This window comes from Rhinatrema bivittatum, chromosome 3 (genome assembly GCF_901001135.1).
Source record: "Rhinatrema bivittatum chromosome 3, aRhiBiv1.1, whole genome shotgun sequence".
NCBI lineage: Eukaryota > Metazoa > Chordata > Amphibia > Gymnophiona > Rhinatrematidae > Rhinatrema > Rhinatrema bivittatum.
The window spans coordinates 325,345,995-325,370,114 of record NC_042617.1 but is presented as its reverse complement, the minus strand read 5'-3'; the positions used below and the strand labels follow the sequence as shown (position 1 = coordinate 325,370,114).

The 24,120-nt window shown below is 45.1% G+C and overlaps 1 protein-coding gene across 1 annotated transcript in view; it reads left to right on the top strand.

The window, feature by feature from the left end:
• The window catches only part of FOXO3 (forkhead box O3), a 256,259-nt gene extending 233,556 nt beyond the window's left edge, over positions 1 to 22,703 (top strand). The window contains exon 3 of the mRNA XM_029595304.1: positions 20,619 to 22,703. The gene's annotated coding sequence lies outside the window, so the exon portion shown is untranslated. The remainder of the gene's footprint in view (positions 1 to 20,618) is intronic.
• The last annotated feature ends 1,417 nt before the right edge of the window (positions 22,704 to 24,120 follow it).

Here is a 24,120-nt window from a genome sequence, read left to right as displayed (position 1 = left end):
GTGGTTTGGATGGCATAGAGTGAATCATAGCTGGAGCTGCATTGCATTATGGGAGCTCTATATTAAGACGTCACTTTTCCATTCTGTAATTAATGCCACTAGGATCTCTAAAGGGACAAAGACCGGCCCTGTCCCATCAAGTAATACTTAGAGTTTGCCCATGGGAAAAGCAATAACAAATTCAGCCGCACATGTGGTCACACGAGCCTCTGCAGTCGTTCACAAGCTAGGCTTCAGCTCCTCAGGGAGACACTGTGTGGCTGATTTGTCCTGCTATAGATAGGCAGCTTTGCTTTATGCTTGCTGTTTAGGCTGAGATGAGATATGAGGGACTTTCTTCCCACTTACTGATTGGTGGCACGATGTTGGACACTCTGCAGAGATTCGGTCTTCTGCTGTAAGATTTCTTCCAGATCAGAGCAAGCAGTGAGTCCCCAAGCGTGAGCCGCGCTCTCAGAGAGGACTGTGCTGAAGTGACTGCCATGCGCTCAGACATAGTTACAAACCACATGGGCTACGGAAAACCAATAGTTTTACTGCATGTAGGTCTCTTGCTAGCAAAAGGTTTTAAAATTGTGTTTAATGTTTTACTCTCTAATCCCGTTAATGTGGAGAAAGGCATTTTGCTTAATAGTAATGTCGTTAATATACTGACATTTAATTAACAATGGGCCTTTTCGCAACATGTTATCAGTTCAAACCAAGAGGAAGAGTGAAACGGAAAGTGTGGTTTTTTCTTCTGTGGACTTCTCCTGAAGTGAGATGTTTGCCGTCGATGGCATTACCAGTCTTTGATAGCTGGATTATATATTACAGTGTGAACTGCACACTCTGCCCGAGCTCACGGGTGTTTCTTCAGTGCTCAGTGTGATCGCAGTCATCTGTAAACTCTGAAGATAGATATCACGAAAGCAATTTTCAAGGCAAGACTGAAGTCTGCAGGTAGTTTTTACCCCTAGACTTTAGTCCAAATTTGCAAAGCAGATCTTATGTGTATAAATTCACTTTGAAAATTCACAGGTGTGTGCAGAGCCCAGTGCGGCACACACACATACACATACACACACACAAATCGGCCAATGCAATATCAGTGCATAAAAAAACACGTGGCCAAATTTGGCGAACGATTTTTGAACACGCGCGCATTCATGTGTCCTGGGCGCTCGATGCAATAGGGCAATGAGCTGCCGTGCTGAAAGGGACGCGCAATGGGTAATTTGTACGTCCCCAGCGCTCTGCATTGGGCGCCCAGGAGAGGTGGCTGGCCAGAGCTCCTTCCCCACCACTGGCAGGGCTGTTCCTGATTGGTCCTTTTCACTGACACTTGTCAGTGAAAAGGACCAATCCCCTTTCAGGACAGCCTTCTGAAAGGGGATGGGTCCTTTCACTGACCCATAACATTGAATGGACCAATCGACAGGACGCGAAGGAGTGAATAAATTAATATCAAGTGCCCAACACTTAATATTATTGTATTCACTCCTTCATTCATTGCTGGCATTCATTCCTATGAGGAACCACAGAAAGCAGAATTTTTTTTTTGTTAAGCCCTTGAGCGGGACATAATTCTGCTTTCTGTGGTTCCTCCCAGTGATATTAAATAGGAGGAATCACAGAAAACAGGATTTTTGGGGGGGTTTTCCATCAGTCCTTGAGCACCGCATTCTTTAACGCCTGCTCCCGGGCAGGCGTTAGATTTGCAGCGTTAAAATGGGCAGCATGGCCACATGGCAGTTTTTTGCATCGGGTGTGGTAATTGCTAATAGCACTCATCAACAGGAATTTACACCTGTTGAGTGCTATTAGCTACGCACTGGTTTGGATGTGCGTTTTGGACGCGCAAATCCCTATTGTATGAGGGGTTTTGGACACAAAACGCGCGCCTATGCACATGTAAAGCCGTGGGCTCAGCCGAGCTCACTATCAGCTCGATACAGTAACATTCATTTGAAGATTTCTCGTCTGTAACGAGCTCGCTGCGCACAATTCGGACGCGTAAGGCAAACCAGCGATACAGTCTCCAGTTTCGCGCGTCCGTAGCGCTTCTTAAAACAGACGCGTAACCCTTCCCCACCCGGCATGTAAATGAACGAATTAGCTGTATAATGAAGGAATTAGCTATTCCCCTCCGATACCGTAACGCGCGCTCAGGTTATCTCATTAGTAACGCATTGTTTTGCCGCAGCCGTAACGTGTTAGTTTACCGCCTCCCCCTAGTAGGAGTTAGGACTGTGAGTCTAGTAACAAATCCATCGACACCGCTTAAGACACTCAAAAACAATAAAACACAATAAAAAAAAAAGCGATACAGAGATGATCGAGAAAATGTAATGATGTGGGACACATAAAACCTGTCAGAAAAAAAAATAAAAATTTTTAAATACCTGTCGGAGGGCCGCGTGGGTACAGGCGGCGGCGGCGGGAGCTGGGTGGTCGCGTGTTAAATCTAGGCCGCGGGCGGGTGGGCGCCTGTTCCAGGCGGCAGCGGCAGTGGCGGCGGGGGGACACGCTTTAGTTCGAGACGGTCGGTGGGCGGCGGGTGGTCGCGTGTTAAATCTAGGCCGGGTCCGCACAGGCGCGCATTCATTCATCCAGGCGAAGGAGCCGGCGGCGAAAGCGGCCGGCTCCGCCTGAATGAATGCGCGCCTGTGCGACCCCTGCGATTCGGCGCTCAAGGCAGTCACAGCATTCATTCACTGCTGGTGGGGGCTGCCTCGCAGCCCCCACCGGCAGTGAATGAATGCGCGCCTGTGCGACCCCTGCGATTCGGCGCTCAAGGCAGTCACATGCCGTGACGTCATGGCATGTGACTGCCTTGAGCGCCGAATCGCAGGGGTCGCATTCATTCACTGCCGGTGGGGGCTGCCCCGGCAGCCCCCACCGGCAGTGAATGAATGCTGTGACTGCCTTGAGCGCCGAATCGCAGGGGTCGCACAGGCGCGCATTCATTCAGGCGGAGCCGGCCGCTTTCGCCGCCGGCTCCTCCGCCTGGATGAATGAATGCGCGCCTGTGCGACCCGGCCTAGATTTAACACGCGACCACCCGCCGCCCACCGACCGTCTCGAACTAAAGCGTGTCCCCCCGCCGCCGCTGCCGCTGCCGCCTGGAACAGGCGCCCACCCGCCCGCGGCCTAGATTTAACACGCGACCACCCGGCTCCCGCCGCCGCCGCCTGGACCCACGCGGCCCTCCGACAGGTATTTAAAATTTATTTTTTTTTGAACATTCAGGTTTTTACATATTTTGGTATTTTTTTTTTTCACTTCATGGTGCCTGTCATTTCAAATGTCATTTGAAATGACATTTGAAATGACAGGTACCAGCGCACCCTGGTTACTGTATAGGCGCTGTATTAAGCGCCTATACAGTAAAATGGGTTACGCGGGCATAACCCTTCCCTACCGCTTTAAAGCCGCGGCATCCATTTGCATGCGATTAGAGGAGAGTATCGGGGAGTTAGTGAAGAGAACTGTGCGTGCGGGGAGGAAGGGTGCGCCTGACACTGCCGCACTGTTATTACCACGGCCTTACAGGATCGACCTGTATATGCATCGGCCTGAAAGTTACAACTGCTCGAGGATAGGTGTCATTTTCTGTATGTAGAGTTACATGCATACAATAAAAATATGTGTATATCCTTTCCCTACCTTAACTCTGCCCGCCCCCCCCCCCCCACCTCCCAGAATGCCTACATACTGTACGTGCAAACGTATGCCCTAAATTGTGTTCCACGCATATTTTTACACACACAGACCCCAGACTGATGTTCAAATGCCAATTTACACTCACAATCACGAATTTCTGCAGGTGAAGCCTTTTGAAAATCAGGCTCTTGTGCTGAAAGAGAAGGAGAAGGCTTGCTTCTCCACTGAAATACCCTGCAGCTGAGGAGCTTCAATGATGGGGAAAGTAGATAAAAGGTCACTTAACTGGTTAAACCCTGCCTCCTGTAGAGGGAGAGCAGGCAGCCCTGGTACCTGAAGGAGGAGGTGGAATGACACCTGGACACCTTCTAAAGGGCCACTTCTCTTTCCTAACACCTTTTCCAGTTTGCCACGTACACCCCTGACCCCAAGCAGGATGCCTGATCCCTCTAGGGCCCGCATATTTCTCGGCCAGGCTACATTGAGTTCAATATCTCAATTGAGATCGAATGTCGGTATATAAAAAAAAAAAATAATAATAATAATAATAAATAAATAAATATATAGAAAGCCCTACTGGGTGTAGGGATATACCAACTGTGTAGGTAAAAGAGAAATATCTTTAGTTGGTGTATTGCTCCCCCCATGTGGGCTGCAGTATTGATTGCCTCTTACTACTATAAAAGATGGAAACATCTAGAGAGGAGAGGAGTAGTAGCCTAGTGGTCAGAGCAATGGGCCCTGCACAAGGGAAGCCAGCATTCAAATTCCCACTCTGGAATTACTAAAGGCAAATTATCTCTCCCTCTGGCAAAAATAAATGAGATGAAAAACCTTTTTTGGGTACTTGCCAGGTTCTTATGACCTGGATTGGCCACTTTTGGAAACAGGATGCTGGGCTTGATGGACCCTTGATCTGACCCATGTTCTTATGATATGGATGTTTGAGTTGACCTTTGAGGATTCAGGATTGTGTTTGCCTGTGCCTGTTTTGTTCTTTTTATTTAGACAGATGTTCCCTGGGACCTTTAGGAGTAAGGTCTGGGTCAGATGCAAGAAAAAAACATAGAAACATAGAAATGATGGCAGAAAAGGACCAATGGTCCATCCAGTCTGCCCAGCAAGCTTCCCGTGGTAGTATGTGCCATGCCTTGCAGGTTACCCCCATGGATCAGTCAGTGCTGCTTGACGTGCTTTGTTTATGGATTTGGTAGAAGCAGTCCTGTGTTTTTCCCTAATGTCTGCACATCATTTCTCCAGACTGTAAAATTTCATGGCTCATGTTGATTGTCTCTGAATCCAAATTCCTCGTTTCCTCTACCCCACCCTCTCTGTTGAAGCAGAGAGCAATGTTGCAGTTGCATCAAAACCATCAAGGCTTATTAGTTAAGGGGTAGTAATCCCATGCCTTCTATTAAGGGTAGTAACTGCTGCTCTGTGCAGGTTACCTTCATGCTCATCAGTTCCTCAGCGTATAAAAGTCGGGGCCCTCATCGGTTGCTGTCCGAATCCAACTCCCCTTCTCCCCCTGCCATTGAAGCAGAGAGCAATGTTGGAGTTGCATCAAAAACATCAAGGCTTATTGGTTACTCCCATGCATGCTTTCTTTGTTTCCTTTAGGACTTGGCCATAAAAGCAGTCCTGTTCATTTTCCCTTATGTCTGAGTATCAGTATCCCAGACCATGGAAGTCGGGACCCTCAGTTGTCGTCTGAATCCAGATCCTCTCTTCCCCCTGTTAACTATGCGGGGAGCAATGTTGCAGTTACATTAAAAGCATAAATCAAATTGGTTAGGGGTACTAATCTCCATGCCTTCTGCTAAGGGTAGTAACCGCTATACCAACAAGTTACCCCCCTGCACACTTATCTCATTTCCATCCTCTAGCCTTTGGAGATCCAGTGTTTATCCCATTCCTCTTTGAATTCTTTGACTGTTTTTGTCTTCACCACCTCCGCTGGAAGGGCATTCCTGGCATCCACCACCCTCTCTGTGAAGAAATATTTTCTGACATTTGTTCTGATTCATCCTCCCCAGAGTTTCATTTCATGACGCCTAGTACTACTGATTTCTTTCCAATGAAAAAGGTTTGATCATTGTTAATGTTACGCCCATCGGTCGCAGACGGTTGCGACCACTTATGCTCACTTCTTTTTGTGCTGCCTTGTCATCTCTAGGAAGATTGGCGGCCTCTGCCAACCACCACCGACCAGCCCGGTGTTCCCGGGTCGGCATGGGCGCTGCTGACCGCCATCTTGTTTCAGGAATTACCTAGTCGCGCAAGTGCACGCATGGGCCACCTTTGTACACATCCTGGCAGGAACCTCGAGGGCGTCCCCTCCGGATGACGTCGTTCACCTCTTGTACTTAAGCTGCCTGGCCCTTCAGTTTGACGAGTTAGCAAGGAGTTCCCTCGTTCCTCGGGGGTCCTTCCTCGTCTTTGGTCATCTGCTCCTCGGAGGGCCTTCTGCCTTGGGCTGATCTGTTCCACTCACGGGACCTCTCCTGGAATCATCTTCTGTGAGTTCCTAGCTCCTACGGACTTCAACTATCCAGCTTCATCGTGGGATTTGCTCCAGTATACCCTGCGCTGCAGGTCACTCCGCACTACCCACTACAGGATCCTCCTCGGGGTTCCTGCACCTCGGACTACCTTTCCTTTTCCACCTCTGGGACACTTCTCCGGCGTACCCCGCTCCGCGAGCCACTAACGAATCTTCACATCTGAGGTATTTCTACACTACTGAGAGACTGCCTGGCGTACCCTGCTCTGCGGGCCACTACCGGATCTTCTCATTGGAGGCATCATTCTTGGGTATACCCCTCTGCTCAAAACTTTAATATACAACACCTCCCACTCTGCGGGCTGTGCCCTTTCTCCTCTATTAATAAAGTCTCTATTTCCCTATTGTATCTGGCACCAGTGAGACCTCGCCTACCGACGGTGAGGCTCACAGGGCTCCTCCCTGTGGGCGGAGACACCTCTCACCTCGGCCCAGGGTTCATACTCTCACAAGTCATAACAGTTAAAACCTTTTAGATATCTGAAGTTCTGTATCATATCTTCCCTGTACCTCCTCTCTTCTGGTGTACACATACAGTGGCCAATCCAGGGTATAAGCACCTGGCTAACTAATTTCTTTTTTGAGAATCTGTTTTGCTTCTTTTTGGATTTTGCTTTGGAGGAAGTTTTGTCCTTCACCGTTTGTTGCTTTTGGGAGTCTGGATTGTTTTGTTTGATCCAGTAACTAAAGTTCCCAGGGCCCATGGAATTTAGTCATGTTCAGGAAGAAAGGAGTTTTTTTTAGGAGTCTTTCACTCAGAGAGATCCAAGGACCCTTCAAAGGTCAACCTGAGGAATGGATTAATATTCATTCCTGGGAGGAGGAGAAAAAATGGAGGAAAGAAGAACTGTGGCTAGTATCTGGAATAAGCACATATCAGGATATATTGAAAGAGGTTGGATAAAGAGCAGTCATCTGGATTAAAGTATGACAAGTGGGATTGTGTTATACACCATCTAAATTTAGTGAAGAATCCTATTCTACCACTTCTGGGAGGGACCTCCAAAATTACCCCTGCAAATGGGAAGGACATGGAAACAGAAGAGTAAATTAAAACATCAATAAAGAGTCACAGGCTTATTGGAGCCAAATTATGTAATGGATTTCAAGACTTGTTTATGGTCAATCACTTCATTTTTGCCTTAATTATAAACAAAGTTATGTGGAGGGATGGGGAAGACTGATCTCTAAGCCTTTGCACCTTGGAGATCAGTCTTTCCCCACATTCCCGGCAGGGAATTCAGGAAATAGAGGGATTTAAGGACAGTATAGGAGGTTTGGAAAGCTTAAGCCCTGGGAATTGGAGGTGGCCCATGGACTCCTCAGTGAGGACCTCAGCCAGGGGTTATACATACATAGAAAGGCAGTGTGTGTACTTTCTTATTATCAAGTAAAGACATGAGATATAGCTATGCATGTCTGACTGCAAAGGAGTGCAGAATTTGGCGATGTAATATTGATTCTGGCTAAGGTTATATCAGATAAAAAAGCAATAATTCCAAAGTGGTGACAATAAAAATATACAACAAAATACATTCACCAGCTCCCTGTATTAATACTTCAAAGTTATAACAAGAACTGCTCAGTGGTATAGTGGTTCTGAAGTCTTAATAGAAAAGATCCTTTTCTCATATGCATGTCTGGAATTCATTACCAGAGGATGGGCTTAAGGCAGTTAGCTTATCTGGGTTTAAAAAAAGGTTTGGACAAGCTCCTGGAGGAGAAGTCCATAAACTGCTATTAGTCAAGTTGACTTAGGAAATAGCCACTGCTTATTACCAGCATTAGTAGCATGGGATCTATTTAATGTTTGGGTACTTGCCAGTAATTATACCCTGGATTGGCCACTGTTGGAAACAGGATACTGAGCTTGATGGACCCTCGGTGTGACCCAGTTTGGCATCTTCTTACGTATTGCAAGCCCAGACAGATGCTCTAGAGCAGTGGTTCTCAACCTTTTTTCTGTCGGGACACACCTGATAGATGGTCCTCACAGGCGAGACACATTGAACACATGAAAGTCACAAAGCTAACCCCATCCCACCCCCAACCCTCAGTAATGGGTATAAAGCAGAACTAGAACATTGCCCATACAACTCACTATAAAAAAAGATAGTCTGATGTTATTTCAATAACAGCAACACAAACTCCCTCTACTACTAGGCACATTAGCTCTAGCCCTACTTATAAAAAGACAGCAGTGCGCGACCAATACCTGTCCAATTGAGAAAACAACAAATAAATAGGGTCATTTATCAAAATGCGATGCAAATCTGAAAAAGAGGAGGAGTTACTGTTTTGTGAAGCCCTAGTAACTCAAGGTGAGGTTTAGGTATTAGTGTAGGGGTTACGGGCCTTTCGGATAAAAGAAGGACAAGGGGGCACTCCATGAAGATAGCAAGTAACACATTTAAAACTAATCAGAGAATACTCTTTTTCACTCAACATACAATTAAGCTTTGGAATTTGCTTCCAGAAGATGTGGTTAGTGCAGTTAATGTAGCTGGGTTTTATAAAAGATTTGGATAAGTTCTTGGAGGAGAAGTCCATTAAGTGCTATTAATCAAATTGGCTTAGAGAACAGACACTGCTATTACTGGCATGGGACCTACTTAGTGTTTGGGTACTTATAGCTGGGATTGGCCACTATTGAAAACAGGCTGCTGAACTTGATCTGACAGAGAGTGTGAGAGAGCAAGAAAGAAAGAGCACCTAGCCATAGTGCCCTGCCACTAGATAGGTATTTATATCTCTATGGGAGGCTCACCTAGTAACTTGAGGTGAGGTTTAGGTATTAGTGTAGGGGTTAGGGGCCACATTGACATTCAAAGTGAGACGTGCGAACAGAACAGTGCTCTCTTGTGAAGATTTGATGACCTTCGGAGTGAGGAAACGTACTCAAAGATGAGATGTGTGCAGTGTTCTCTCAACCTACCTTGATGTTACCCAGGTAGAGAGTCCATCAAGCTAGGTTGAGAGAACATTGCACAAATCTCATCTTTGAGTGAGTTTCCTCTTCACAAGAGAGCACTGTTCTATTTCAATGTATTATCCACTATGACGCCTAGATCTTTTTCCTGGGTGGTACCTCCTAATATGGAACCTAAAATTGTGTAACTACAGCATGGATTATTTTTCCCTATATGCATCACTTTGCACTTACCCACATTAAATTTCATCTGCCATTTGGATGCCCAGTCTTCCAGTCTTGCAAATCCCTCCTGCAATTTATCACAATCTGCTTGTGATTTAACTACTCTGAATGGACATGATGAAAGCCCTGAAGACTTGGAACTCAGTTGAAACTCATGGAGAGCCCTGCGCCGCAGCGCACCCTGCACAGCCCATGGGCTGGCCAAGGATGACACCGATGACGGCATAAACTCTGGACTTGGAACTTAATGAGGACTTGGCATCAGAACTTGGAACTTAACGAAAGCTTTGAGGAGGTCCGGCACCTCTGTGCCCCCTACACAACCAGTGGGCTGGTCGAGGACCATGCCAATAGCGGTGCAGGTACTGGACTCAGGAAACAAGGTGGAAGCTGGAACAAGAACTCCGAAGACTGGGACAGAATTCAGGAACTCGAACTTAGACTCAGGGACAGGACCCTGGAATTCAGGAACTCGGAACAAAGCTTTAAAACCAAGGGACTTCTGGAGACTTGGACCAGCAAACAAAGACTCTGGACAGGGCAAAGACTTTGAATCAGGAGCAAGACATGGAATGCAGAAATGAAGACTTGGACTCAGGAATGAAGATGCTGAAGATAGGAACCAGGAATCAACGAGAGACCAGGAGCACGGAAAAGGCAACTTGGAGGACCTTGAAAGTGCAAGCAGACCTTTGCGAAGGCCAGGAGCAAAGACTGAAGAGGCCTTTTATAGAGCTGGCTGAAGATGACATCATTGGGAGGCGCCATGGAATTTCCCGCCGCGGGCCCTTTAAAGGCGGTGCTGTGGCGCGCATGCCTAGGGAGAGCACTGGTAGAAGAGAGACCACACAAGAAGCAGACGGCAGCTATGGAGGTGCTCCAGGCCGTGGGAACATGCAGTGGCGACAGTGGCATCTCAGCGCCGTATGGAACAGACAGCTGCGGCGGCTCTCCAACCACACAGAGAGGCAAGGCAGCGTCCAGCCTGCATTGGGAGCCAGCACAGGAGACAGGAGCAGCGGCACAAGGCCGCATCAGAAGGTGAGTAAGCCACTTGCGCGGCCTTCCGCGAACGGAATCACAACATTATGTTCTTATAGATGTTCAATTCAACTTGAAAAAATTCAAATGATATTTTTCTTAGTGATAAACTTATTTTCTTACACCTGATATAGTGCCATGTTTCAGTTCTTTACTTTGGGGTGCATAACATGTAGTGCACTGTCCCATAAATTCACTCAAGATGTTTTCATGCAGTTCTCATGCATATAAGTCTGCAGGATTCCATAAAAGTTGTTCTGTGTTGCAGCTGCTGAGTAAGTCATGAGTCAACCAAGGAGCACCATATAAAAATGAAAGAAAACAATTTATAAGCAGAACTATAGTTACTTGCAATGTAAGTTTAAACACTTAGCAGCATGTGTTCAATTGTATGAAGTGCCCTACTAGAATGATTCAATGACGAGTGTTGAGGCAGCCAGAATGAATGGCAAAAGGGGTAATATGAAATGTTAGATGTCCTAGAGGAAATGCAGGCCACCACGCAGCTGGCCTCTGCAGCAGGCTGCAGTGATAGAATTAATTAGAAGCTGAGAGTGTCTGACAGGCTGCAAATATAGTAATAATGAGAAGTCATAGCGAAAAGGCAGGTGCTCGCATAGCTGGGTCAGTCTACTATCTACACAGGAGCAAATGGTCTGGCAACAGCTATGTTAGTATCGGTAGCTATTTAAAGTATTAGAAAGCATTGTGGTTAGACAGGGGAAGGGAGGATGCTGGGTGCGAATGTAACACCCCCTTAACCGCTTACCTCGTGGGACATTCCTGGGTCCAGGACCGACCTGGCAGGAGCCCCCCTAGGGCAGACTCCGTCGGTCCTCACGTTCTTGGCACCTGGTGCCTCCACCTGTGGAAGAAGGTGTTAGTGGGTGGGATTTCCCTCTCTTCACCCCAGGAAAAATAAATGGGACTGTGAACAAGTCTGGCAGTATGTACAACTATATACAAGTTTATTAGACTATACAAGAATATACCTGTCTGCATGACTATGTACATTGCTAATAGGAAGTTCAGTGGTTCTGGCGCTCCACAATCTCAGCTCTCAGTGATTTTTACCTCCACTAAGCTCATGACTAGTCATGTGCTGTTACCCAGCCTGGATAAGTCACTTTCTCTCAGCCTAGCTTTTGCTTTATCTGTTGTCTGACCCTGTATGGGTCACCTCTCAGCCAAAAGGCCAAGACCCAAGCAGGAACACAGAGAGAGACCATGTGCATGCCCCTCTATCCTGCCTGGCCATCTCCCCCTTTGTCTGGGAACTTAGTATTCACATATCTGAATACCCTTCTCAGGGTGAAAATCTGTTTGCTTCCTAGGACTGTTTTTCAGTACATTTCTCTCATAAATCCCTTTCCCAGTCATAGTTCTGTAATTTAGGAGTTTGAATCCTCTGATTTTTTTAGTGCTATTTCCTACTAAATTACTAGAAGAAGTTCAGGGGGCTGTGACATACAAATCTCCTACCTGAATCTGTGACTCATCTATTCAGTGGTCATGTAAGTACATTCACAGTAAAGGGTCTGATGATCTTTTCAATTTCCTAGGCTGGCGGCTCAAGTTACATAGTTGCATTGTCCTCCTTTTTATTCTCTGCTTCAGATCACTTAAATGGTATCATGCTCAAACCTCTGTCTCTTGTGAGGGGAGGTTTCACGAACTAAACAGAGAATCTTATATGCTCATCTAGAGTACAAGTGAGGAAAACAGAAAAACTGTCCTGGGTAAGGAGAGAGATCCTACAAGTGGTCACACCCTATGGCCGGCAGCGGGAATATATCCTTGCAGTGTGAACAGGATTAGATAGACTGGATGTGTTGGTAGATATTTTTCGATGTCATCTATTATATTCCTGTGTTCCATACTTACAAGGTAGGAAAGCTCTCAATAAATGCTTATCACAAGACTAACCCCCTATAAGATAATCACTTTCCTAACCTTTCATTACCGTAGACTTAATATGGCATCAGTGATCTGCTCAATGACCTTTACAATTATTACAGGTTGCAAAAATCAGGGATGGTAACTTTCAAACCGTTATGCGTGCACACATTTGCGCACACATGTTGATCTGCACCCAGGCACACTGTCATTTTATAAAATACACATATATTTTCACACATGTTATAAAATAGCCTGGCTTACACGCACATGTGCGCCAAGTTTTAAGTGAGCACCTGCATATGCGCAAAATCACGCTTGTACCACGTAAATCGGAGAATTTTAAAAGGGATGCGTGACGCCATTCCCAGCTTTACCAGTTTGTCCGCAGTTCACCCAGTTAAGAAATTGATCCTCCAACCCCCTCTGGTTTGACAGCCTTCACTTCCCCAAGTTAGTCCCGACCCTAAAAACCCCATAGAACTGCCTAGTTTTCTTTAAATTTTAACTTTTACGGCACAATAGCAGAAGTAAAGTTACATGGCAGGGAGCCACTCCGCTCACTGGGTCGCATCAGTAGATATGCAAACATCTCAGGTTCACACCACAAAATGCCCAGACCATGCCCACGCCCCGCCCCATTTTGAAAACTTTTGAGATGTGTGTACAGTGGGAGACACGTGCGTATCTTGGGCGGCTTTCATATTGCGTTCAGCACGCACGATCCCAATTTCTTCGCGCATCCCCTAAATAATGTGTGCGTTGGGTTTTTAAAATTCACCTCTTAGTAATTACTGATACACTACGATTTACCCACCGAATCAAACACGCATGTTATTACTTGGCATATGTAAAAATAAAAATGGTCATGAATGCTGTTGCGTGCAGCAGAAAACAGACCTGGGAATCCTGGGGCCCCCCTTCTCGTATTTGCAACCTCCCTACTTTTGGATTTCTGCATTGATTGTGACAAAAGATAAAATAATAAGAAAAGCTAGGATCAACCATTTCCATGGGCACCTGTCCAAATGGCAAACAAAATGGTATCTGAACTTATAGAAAGTCTCTACAAGTCATGAGAAAATTGCCAAAAAAAACAACCCATAGCAGAAAAGAAAACTGAAAAACAGAGGATCATAATATCAGTATCTGTTAAAGCCAGCACAACCGTTCTCACAGTGAGACAAAATAATTCCTCTGAAAGAAAAACACCTCCTCAGCATGAATTTTTTTCATGAAAATACAACCTTGAAAACATCAGTGAACTTTAGAAAGCTTTCTAAGGAATAATTAATGATTGTGTCTCATTGAAGCATGGTTGTGGTGGATTTGAAAGACGTTCAACCTTATTCCATTCTGACCTTATGGAAACATTCTGATTGATTAAGACCCGTTTACACATTCATCCTGCCGTTTTCACCTTTTTTTTAGTAAACTTTATTTCTGTGACTTTTTATTGTTTTTACAATTTTCTCATAACTTGAAGAGACTTAATATATAAACATATGCCATGAGCAGTTTTACCAATGAAAAAGACCATTGTTATGGTTACGTGTGTTTTAGTGGATCCTTGGGTGCTGTGGAGATGACCACACCCACGGGGAGGAGCCCCGTGAGAAGCCACAGCACTGGGCTAGACTTGTACTACAGAAAACACAAGATAGTTCTTTTATTAGCAGCTTGAAGAGAGCCACCAGAGGTGGCAGTAGTGAGGCAGTCTGTAGTTGCAGTCTCAGGGCCCTCAGCAGAGGGAGCCCTTCTCTCCTTGATGACGTCAGGAGGTTCCACAGCAGGTCTTCCAGCGAGGAGATACTGTGGATGAGATAGACTGAGAGTTAGAGAACTCACTAGGTGTTACTGTTGATATGCGATTCCACCAGGTCTGTTGTAGAAGGTACAGGCATCGAGGCAGGGAGAGCAGGCCCTCGAGGAGCGAGTACCTGTTTACTGTAAGGCACCTGAAATAAAGCAGAGGGCCCCCGAGGAGTGGGTACCCAGGTTTGCAGTTACCCCGAAGGGCAGAGAGAGAGCTTCCTGTGGCAGCACGGAAGCGGCAGAGTAGCGTAGACAGGAACGGATTTGAGTCCTTGCTAACTCAACGAGCTAGCAAATTAGTGAAGGTAATATACCCGGATGGTGTGATGTCAGCATGAGGGAACACCCTCAAGGTTTGCGCCAAGGGTGGTACAAAGACGTGGGTTGTGCGTGCGCGTGCACCCTAGTAGGTACCTGGGAGGAGCAATGGCGGGAGGCTTACCATAGCCGTTCCGGGGACGCCAGAGAGATCGGCTTGTAGATGCAGTGGTAGCCATCTTTCCCAGGTAAGCGGGAGGAGCCGTGGATAAGGTGAGGCAAACGGGGCGAAGCCGTCTAGGACTGACGGACTCAACAACCATCCCTTGCACTTGTATTATGAGTGTTTTGATCTATGGGCCAAAGCTTATATTTTTATTTTATTTATTAGCTTTTATATCATTCTATCATTATTTATTTTATTTAGTTACCTAAAAAAATGTAACCCACCTATTCACAGGTCTCAATGGATAACATAATCAGAATCATAGTAATACAAAGCAAATATGCAATTGACAGAACCTGTACCTCCTTTTTGGTGGGTTCTTGAAATGTAGGGTTTCACAGTCTCCATAAATACATAAGACTTGCCATATTGGGTCAGACCAAAAGTCCATCAAGCCCAGTATCCTGTTTCCAACAGTGGCCAAGCCAGGTCACAAGTACCTGGCATGATCCCAAGGGGTTGATAGATTCCAAGCTGCTTATCCCAAGAATAAGCAATGGATTTCTGCAACTCCACCTTAAAATGGTTAATGGACTTTTCCTCCAGGAACCTGTCCAAACCTTTTTTAACTTTCTAGGCTGCTGGCGCTAACCTTTAAAAAGGAGATAGAGCAGCTTTTAAACTAGAGCAAAGGGGAAAGCCAGCAATCACTCAGCAGGTGCATGGTTCAGAGGGAGGTATCTTCGAAGGATACTAATGAAGCATTTGAGTTAGGGCATCCCAACAGTGAGGTTCCAATAATAAGAAAAGTGGCCCACATGCCTATAATTAAAAACTCCCCTGAGCTTAAAGATTCCAAATTATCTCTATCAACTGAAAAGCAGAATGTAAATACAAACAAAAAACTCACTTTGAAATGTTTGTATGTTAATGCCAGAAGTCTTAAGAAGTAAGATGGGATAATTAGAGTGTATAGCAGTAAATGATGAGGTAGACATAATTGGCATCTCAGAGACATGGTGGAAAGAGGATAACCAATGGGATAGTGCTATACTGCAATGACAGATAGGAGCATCTTGGTGGCGGGGTGGCGCTTTATGTCCGAGATGGCATAGAGTACAACAGGATAAAGATCATACAATAGACTAAATGAACAATAGAATCTTCACAAGTAGAAATCCCATCTGTGTTGAGCAGGGGCGTAGGGTGACTACTGAAGTTGGTGGTGCACCAGAAAATATGCTGCTGCCAGATGCCCTAGAACACAGTCCACCCTCCTGCATTACCTGGTGAGCACTACTTTCTCTGATGCAAAAAGCCTATTAAATTTATGCTCACAGCAACCCAATCCTTAGAGGGAACATTAGCTAATTCCCTTAAAATAAACACCTAATCTACTAATAGCAGTTTCAATAAAATATGTGAATGAAAAAATATTTTCTGCAGGAACATTCAAAACTGCTTTCTGAATGCAAGTGAAATTAATAAAGTGCAAACCAGTTTAAAATAGAAACGAGAAAGAGATAACCATAATGCCGTAAAAGCCAGTTATAGACCAAACAATCGCTAGTATGGTTAAAAGGTGAGGTAAAAGAGGCTATTTTAGCCAAAAGATCTTCATTCAAAAACTGGAAGAATGATCCATCTGAAGAAAATAGGAAAAATCATAATCATAGGCAAGTTAAATGAAAACATTGATTTGACAGGCTAAGAGAGAATTTGAAAAGAAGTTGGCCATAGAGGCAAAAACTCATAATAAAAACTTTAAAAAATATATCCAAAGCAGGAAGCCTGCGAGGGAGTCGGTTGGATTGTTGGATGGTCAGGGGGTTAAAGAGGCACTTAGGGAATATAAGGCCATTGCGGAAAGACTAAACAAATTCTTCGCTTCAGTGTTTATTGAGGAGGATGTTAAGGAGATACCCATTCCGGAGAGGGTTTTCAAGGGTGATGATTCAGATGAACTGAACCAAATCACGGTGAATGTGGAAGATGGAGTAGGCCAGATTGGCAAACTAAAGAGTAGCAAATCACCTGGACCAGAAGGTATACACCCCAGTGTTCTGAAAGAACTCAAAAAATTTGTAACCTATCATTAATATCATCCATTGAACCTGAAAACTGGAAAGTAGCCAATGTAACTCCAATATTTAAAAAGGGCTCCAGAGGTGATCTGGGAAACTATAGACCAGTGAGCCTGACTTCAGTGCTGGGAAAAATAGTGGAAACTGTTATAAAGAATAAAATCACAGAGCATATAGAAATCCATGGTTTAATGGGACATAGCTAGCATGGATTTACCCAAGGGAAGTCTTGTCTCACAAATCTGCTACATTTTTTGAAGGGGTTAATAAATATGTGGACAAAGGTGAACCAGTAGATGTGGTATATTTGTATTTTCAGAAGGTGTTTGATAAATTTCCTCATGAAAGGCTTCTAAGAAAATTAAAAAGTCATGGGATAGGAGTCGATGTCCTTTTGTGGATTGCAAACTGGTTAAAAGACAGGAAACAGTAGGATTAAATTGACAATTTTCTCAGTGGAAATGGGTAAACAGTGGAGTGCATCAGGGATCTGCACTTGGACCGGTGCTTTTTAATATATTTATAAATGATCTGGAAAGGGGTATGATAAGTAAGTTGATCAAATTTGCAGATAACACAAGATTATTCAGAGTGGTTAAATCACAAGTGGATTGTGATAAATTATGGAAAAGATAGTCAATGCCCAACTCTCTTACTATCTTGAAAGCAACAAGTTCCTCCACTCATCCCAGTTTGGTTTTCACAAACACCTTAACACAAAAACCCTCTTACTCTCACTATCCGACCACCTCATCAGAGGTCTGGACCAAGGTCACTACTACCTCCTGGCCCTATTGGACATCTCAGTAGCCTTTGATACCATCAGTCACAATCTCCTCCTCAGCCGTCTATCTGAAATTGGAATCACCGGCCTAGCCCTGCTGTGGTTCAAATCATATTTATCCAACAGAAAGTTCTCTGTTAAAATCGGTAATGCAGAATCCACACATTACTCATTGTCTCAAGGTGTTCTGCAGGGATCCTCCCTCTCCTCCACCCTATTTAACATTTATCTCACACCGCTATGTCACCTCCTATCTGACCTAGGCCTCACTTTCTACCTATACGCAGATGACGTCCAAATCATTATCCCCATCCGAAATTCACTTTCCGAGGCCTTAAAGCACTGGGAGTCTTGCTTAGTGTCCATCAATCACCTGCTCACAAACCTCCACCTGGCCTTAAACCCCAACAAAACTGAACTGCTCCTCATCTCATCTCACCACACCAAACCCCTAAACTTGCACTCTCCACAGATCCCGCCTATCAAGTCATTTCTTCCAAGCCTGTCGTGAGAGACCTTGGTGTCATTCTCAACCAACACCTGAATCTAAAGAAGCATATCAACTCCATCCTCAAAGAGGGCTTCTATAAGCTGAATGTCCTAAAAAAAACTAAAACCTCTACTATATTCTCCTGACTTCCGCACAGTTATTCAGGCCACCCTATCCTCCAAACTGGACTATTGCAACTCTTTGTTGCTCGGGCTGCCCTATTCCACAATAAAACCCCTCCAAATGCTCCAGAACACATTTGCCAGGACCATCACAAATGCCAAGAAATCCACCCACATTACCCCTATCCTCAAAGATTTACACTGGCTCCCCATTCCATCTTGCATCCTCTACAAATCACTCTCCATCATCCATAAATCTATCTTTTGTCACAACTCCAGCAGGCGAGACGAACCTCTCAGTCTTACCCTCTCCAACCGTCCCACCAGATCAAACAATAAAGGCACCCTCCAGGTACCTTCTCTAAAGAAGGCACACCTCTCATCCACAAGGGATCGTGCCATCTCTATAGCTGGCCCCTCACGATGGAATTTTCTTCTCTCCTTTCTTCGCCTTGAGCCCTGTCCTGCCAAATTCAAAAAGAAACTAAAGACTTGGCTCTTCAAACAAGCATATCCCAACTAGTCCGCCTCCTCCTCCCTCTCCTCCCTCCCTTTTCAACTGAGCCTGCATAACATCGTTCGGTTTGCTGTACAAAAGTTCTGTTCTTATCTTGTTTACCTTGTTCCAATTTTGTTACATAATCTATTATCATGTATTATATACTCTATATGCATCGTTTGCACATTTTACGGCCCCTCGGCCTCTTTGTCTGTTCTCTACCCCCCCCCCCCCCTCCTGTTAATTGTAATTTCCACCTGCTCTCAGTTATTATGTAAACCGGCATTATGTTTCCCACTAATGTCGGTATATAAAATCTCTAAATAAATAAATAAATTGCAGGAGGACCTTGTGAGACTGGAAGATTGAGTATCCAAATGGCAGATGAAATTTAATGTGGACAAGTGCAAGGTGATGCATATAGGGAAAAATAGCCCATGCTGTATTTATACGATGTTAGGTTCAATATTAGGATTTACCACCCAGGAAAAAGATCTGGGCATCATGGTGGATAATATTTTGAAATCATCAGCTCAGTGTGCTGCAGCAGTCAAAAAAGCAAACCGAATGTTAGGAATTATTAGGAAGGGAATGGAAAATAAAATTGTGTATGTCATAATGCCTCTGTATCATGGTGAGACCGCACCTTGAGTACTGTGTACAATTCTGGTCCCTGCATCTCAAAAAAGATATAGTTGCACAGGAAAAAGTGCAGAGAAGGGCGACCAAAATGATAAAGGGCATGGAACAGCTCCCCTGTGAGGAAAGGCTAAAGAGGTTAGGGCTGTTCAGCTTGGAGAAGAGACAGCTGAAGGGGGATATGATAGAGGTGTTTAAAATCATGAGAGGACTAGAACGGGTAAATGTGAATCGGACTCTAGTCTAGTTTTTTGATGCGTGTTGGTGGTAAATAGCTGAAAAGACTATTTCCCTCTCTAAAGTGTGACACTTTGTTGTGAGTGACTATTTGAGAGGAGTTTGCTTCTGTTTAGTGATACTTTAAACATAGCCCATCCGTAGGCTAGCAACATTTGCATTTCTGTGGCACATAGGAGCCACAGGACTATTTGGAAATGGAGTAAGGAGATGCCAGAAATCTCCTATTGAAACACATTGGAGGAAAAGAACCTCCATTGCAGGGCCTACATGGGACGCTCCAGCCAGGGTTCCCCTACATGCCACGAAGCTAGTGACGAGAACTGGCTTGGCTGTAGAATGGCTTGAAAGATAATTGTGCACACTGTGAGTCAAGAGGTGAATCATGCACCTGCACTTCCCTGGCATGCCTGGGAGCAGCCATCCTGGATATAATGTTTCTACTTTGTAAGGAACCAGCACTTTGGACCTGTGGGTTAAAAATATGGCTAAATAAAATTAAATGACTTTCTGCACCTTCTGGTATCCAGTTGAGTGAGGAAGTCACTGTGCATGCTGGTGTTGTTTGCATTGGTCGGTATGGATGGATTGAGACCTGTGTATGTGGCATAATGTAAACAGAGCTGGCTGCCCAGAGTTACCAGCCTAACCCATGTCTTCTGAACAGGCCACTGTATATTTCCTTTTACCCCATCTGTGGTCTTGTACTTCATGATTTTCTCAAGAGAAGAAGGAGCTACAAGTCAATGAGTGAAGAGCAGACCTGGCTTTTTTTTTTTGTCCAGATGACATGGAGTCAGTTGGTGGAGCTTCTTGCTGCTCAGAGTGACCACCCAGCACCAGGTCTTGAGACGCAAGGAAGCCATTCCTGTTTTGTTTTTACATATTTGATAGCACTGTGGGACTTCGTTATTATGAAAAAATCACCTCATTAAAACAGCAGCTTCTACAAACCCATGCCCGTTTCTTCACTTCTCCCCATCCCTTTTGACCGGGAGACAAGAAGCAGAGATTTGTAAGCGAGTAGCTTAGGAGACCACTGAGGAGTGGGGGGGCACAAGATGAGTTAGTTCTCATTGCAGTACTTCGCACAGCGGGCAGGACTTTCTGTTACAATCAGTGGCGGCAGATTCCTGTCATAACACAAGTCAAGCTTTATGTGTCCGTCACATTTTCTTTCTTAAGAAAACAAAAATAAACTTTGTTTTTCTCTTTCCCTCTCTAGGCCTGCCAACTGACAAGAGACCGACGAGAGACTGACGAGAGAACCTGTATTGCCAAATCTGCTGTCTAGCGAGTGGACAGTGCTACAGTTTACGGTGTCCAGCGTTGTTTGTGCTCCCTGTATCGCTCTCCCGCAGAAGCAGAGACTGTTACTGGGTCTCCCCCACCCTGTCCCTGTCCCCCTACCTTTTCACCTTCAGCAACAGATTCCTCCACAAAAACAAAAACTAACAAGCTCAAAGTATGCAGAAATCTTCCTTCTTGCCAGGGATGCAAGGGCAACAGCCGCGCTGCGGGAGCTGTTGTCCCGTCCCACCTCACCCTCGCTCAAGAACACTGTGTTTCCTGCTATAGCAGAGTTTTATAGACATCCCGCACGTCCTTTCAATACATTTTTACGCTTTCCGGGATGTTTGGGGGTTTGTTTTTCCAAATTCTAATCTTTTTTTTTTTTTTTCTTCTCCTCTTTTGCTCTTCTTTGCTGCACATTTTAAAACAGACTCTTCCAGGCAGGTTTGAAGTGTAAAGCATAGGGCAGAGGCGTTGACTGAGGTCAGCCATCGGTCACTGCACGTAAGCCTTTGAAGAAGAAGCATTTTGTGCCCCTAAGATTTTGCGTTTGTTGGGTTATTATGTTTACCCTTAACTCTAATGGTACATACATTTGTGTGTGGATGTGTGTGTGTGTGCGCGTGTGTGTACGTGTGTGCGTTTTTTCATAAAAGCATCGATTCAGGGCCGACGATTGTTGGAATGACCTTTGTGTAGTGCTCACTGCCCTCTCTTACCGTGTGTCCTGCTGCCCAGGTCATTCTGGCTCGCTTTAATGCATTAGCAGCACCGCACACCTCGGGTGTAGATAGACAGCGATTGTCCGCTGGGGCAGCCTAGGTAAGCTGAGCTGAACGTGATCTGCTGCTGTTGTCAGTGGAAGTTAATTTTTTTTTGTTAACTCATATATCCTAAGAAGCAGCAGCTACGCTCTACTCTCCACCTCTCCCATTTCCTTTTTTCCTTTGCAAAACATGTTAAGATTCCTAACAAGATTTTATGGAATAAAAATATTAGTGAATGAGTGAGTTAAATAGATATGAAATATCTGTGAGGCACTACTACCTTGAATTGCTGGTAACAGTGAGCTTACAGTGTAAGCGGCATGCCTATGGGGATATTAGAAGAACAGACCCCCAAACCACGTAGCATTAGCTGAAACGTTTCTCTGTTGTGCATTGAAACACGTCCTCTGGGTTACTTTTTAGTTGCTATTATTTTAGAAGAAAGTTTAAAAAGCTTTCTCCCAAGGATGACCTTGATCCAGCCTGGGACGCTGGTGAAGGGGAGCAGGACAGGTCAGCACGGACTGATGAGGTCATCTCAGCTTCACGGGTGATTGGGAGACCCAATACTGGATCATCTGCAACAAAACTCCAGCAGTGCACCTCTGTCCCCCATTCGTCTATGAGAGTTGACGATGGTGCTGCCGTGGTCCTGATTTACAGTCTGAGAAGCTGAGGAATTTTGGTTTTCTTTTGGGAGGTGTGAATGAGGGGTGGGGTAGGGTGGGCAGACACCAGTGCTAAGCTAGAACTTGGTACACAGTACAGTAAGTGTCCGGATATGCCAGTGTATGCATACCTCTCCAAAGCGATATCCCAAGAGTGTGTTCTTTTCCTTTGCATAAATGCATTATGCATATAAATATATAAATATATTTTATTATGTACAGAGATAGATCATTATGCATGGGTGTTAGGAAAAACAAGCTAGCATTTCAACCTGAAAGGTGCATGCGTTCCCCCTGACACATGTCAATGCATTTGTAGTGTGATTTCCCTTCTTCCCCCATCTTATTGTCCATTCCCCTCCATTCCTTGAGCGTATATTGGTGAAATAACAGTCCTAGTGTGCTGGAAGATACAAGGGGGGTGGGGTATGGTATTGAATCCTTCCTCATACTTGTGCTGTTCTATTTTCTAGACAACCTTTCCCTTCTGCCCCTCATTAATTTCACCTTTGGTTTCCTATGTGATCAGCGTGCACCCGTGGTTATGACCTTTCGCATATTAAACTATTCCAAACAACTGAAGAGATTGTCTGTGTCATTTTCTTTTCAAAATCACCCAAAGGAGGACTAGTGTCCTCTTGAAAGCTTTTCAGAACATAAGAAGTTGCCATACCAGGTCAGACCAAGGGTCCATCAAGCCCAGCATCCTGTTACCAACAGTGGCCAATCAAACCTAGCTAGTAACCTAGCAAGTACCCAAAAACTAAGTAGATCCCATGCTACTAATGCCAGTAATAGCAGTGACTATTCCCTAAGTCAATTTGATTAATAGCTGTTAATGGATTTCTCCTCCAAGAACTTATTGTTAGGGTTTTGAGGTATTTGAGTGGTTTCTTGGGTACTGTGGCAGATGACCACACCCACGGGGAGGAGCCCCGTGAGGAGCCACAGTACTGGGCTCAAGATGCACAAACACTGAATTGTCTTTTATTATACAGCAGATGTAAGCCACCAGAGGTGGCAGTAGTGAGCAGGTTCTGAAGTAGCAGTCCAGGGACCCTTGGCAGAGGGCCCTTCTCACCAAGATGGTATTGGGAGATTCCGGTGTAGGGTTCCCAGCACGGCAAAGCTGTAGATGAGATAGACTGAGAATTAGATTAACATAGAAACATAGAAACATAGAAATGACGGCAGAAGGAGACCAAATGGCCCATCTAGTCTGCCCTGCAAATTTTCTCTCTCATACTTATCTGTTTCTCTTAGCTCTTGGTTCTATTTCCCTTCCACCCCCACCTTTAATGTAGAGAGCAGTGATGGAGCTGCATCCAAGTGAAATATCTAGCTTGATTAGTTAGGGGTAGAAGCCGCCGCAATAAGCAATCTGCACCCATGTTTATTTGTTTTACCCAGACTGTTATACAGCCCTTATTGGTTGATTTTCTTCTCCCATGCCGTTGAAGCAGAGAGCTATGCTGGATATGCATCGAAAGTGAAGTATCAGGCACATTTGGTTTGGGGTAGTAACCGCCGTAACAAGCCAGCTACTCCCTGCTTTGCGAGTGCGAACCCTCTTTTCTGGATGTGTGAAGTATCAGTTTTTCTTCTCCCCTGCCGTTGAATCAGAGAACTATGCTGTATATGCATTGAAAGTGAAGTATCAGGCTTATTTGATTTGGGGTAGTAACCGCCGTAACAAGCCAGCTACTCACTAGATGGTAGCTGTGATGTAGAAGGTTTCCACCAGGCAGAAGTAGATGGTTCCAGGCAGGGAGAGCAGGCCGTCGAGGAGCGAGTACCTGATCCCAGTAAGGCACCTGAAAGAAGAGGAAGGGTCCCCGAGGAGCGGGTACCCAGGTTAGTAGTTACCCTGAAGGGCAGAGAGAGAGAGCATCCAGCGGCAGCACGGAAGCAGCAGACCAGTGTAGACCGGAGGAGTCCAAACCGAATACCAGTCATTCCAGCCTTTGCTAACTGGGTTAGCTAGCAAGTGAGGGCAGGC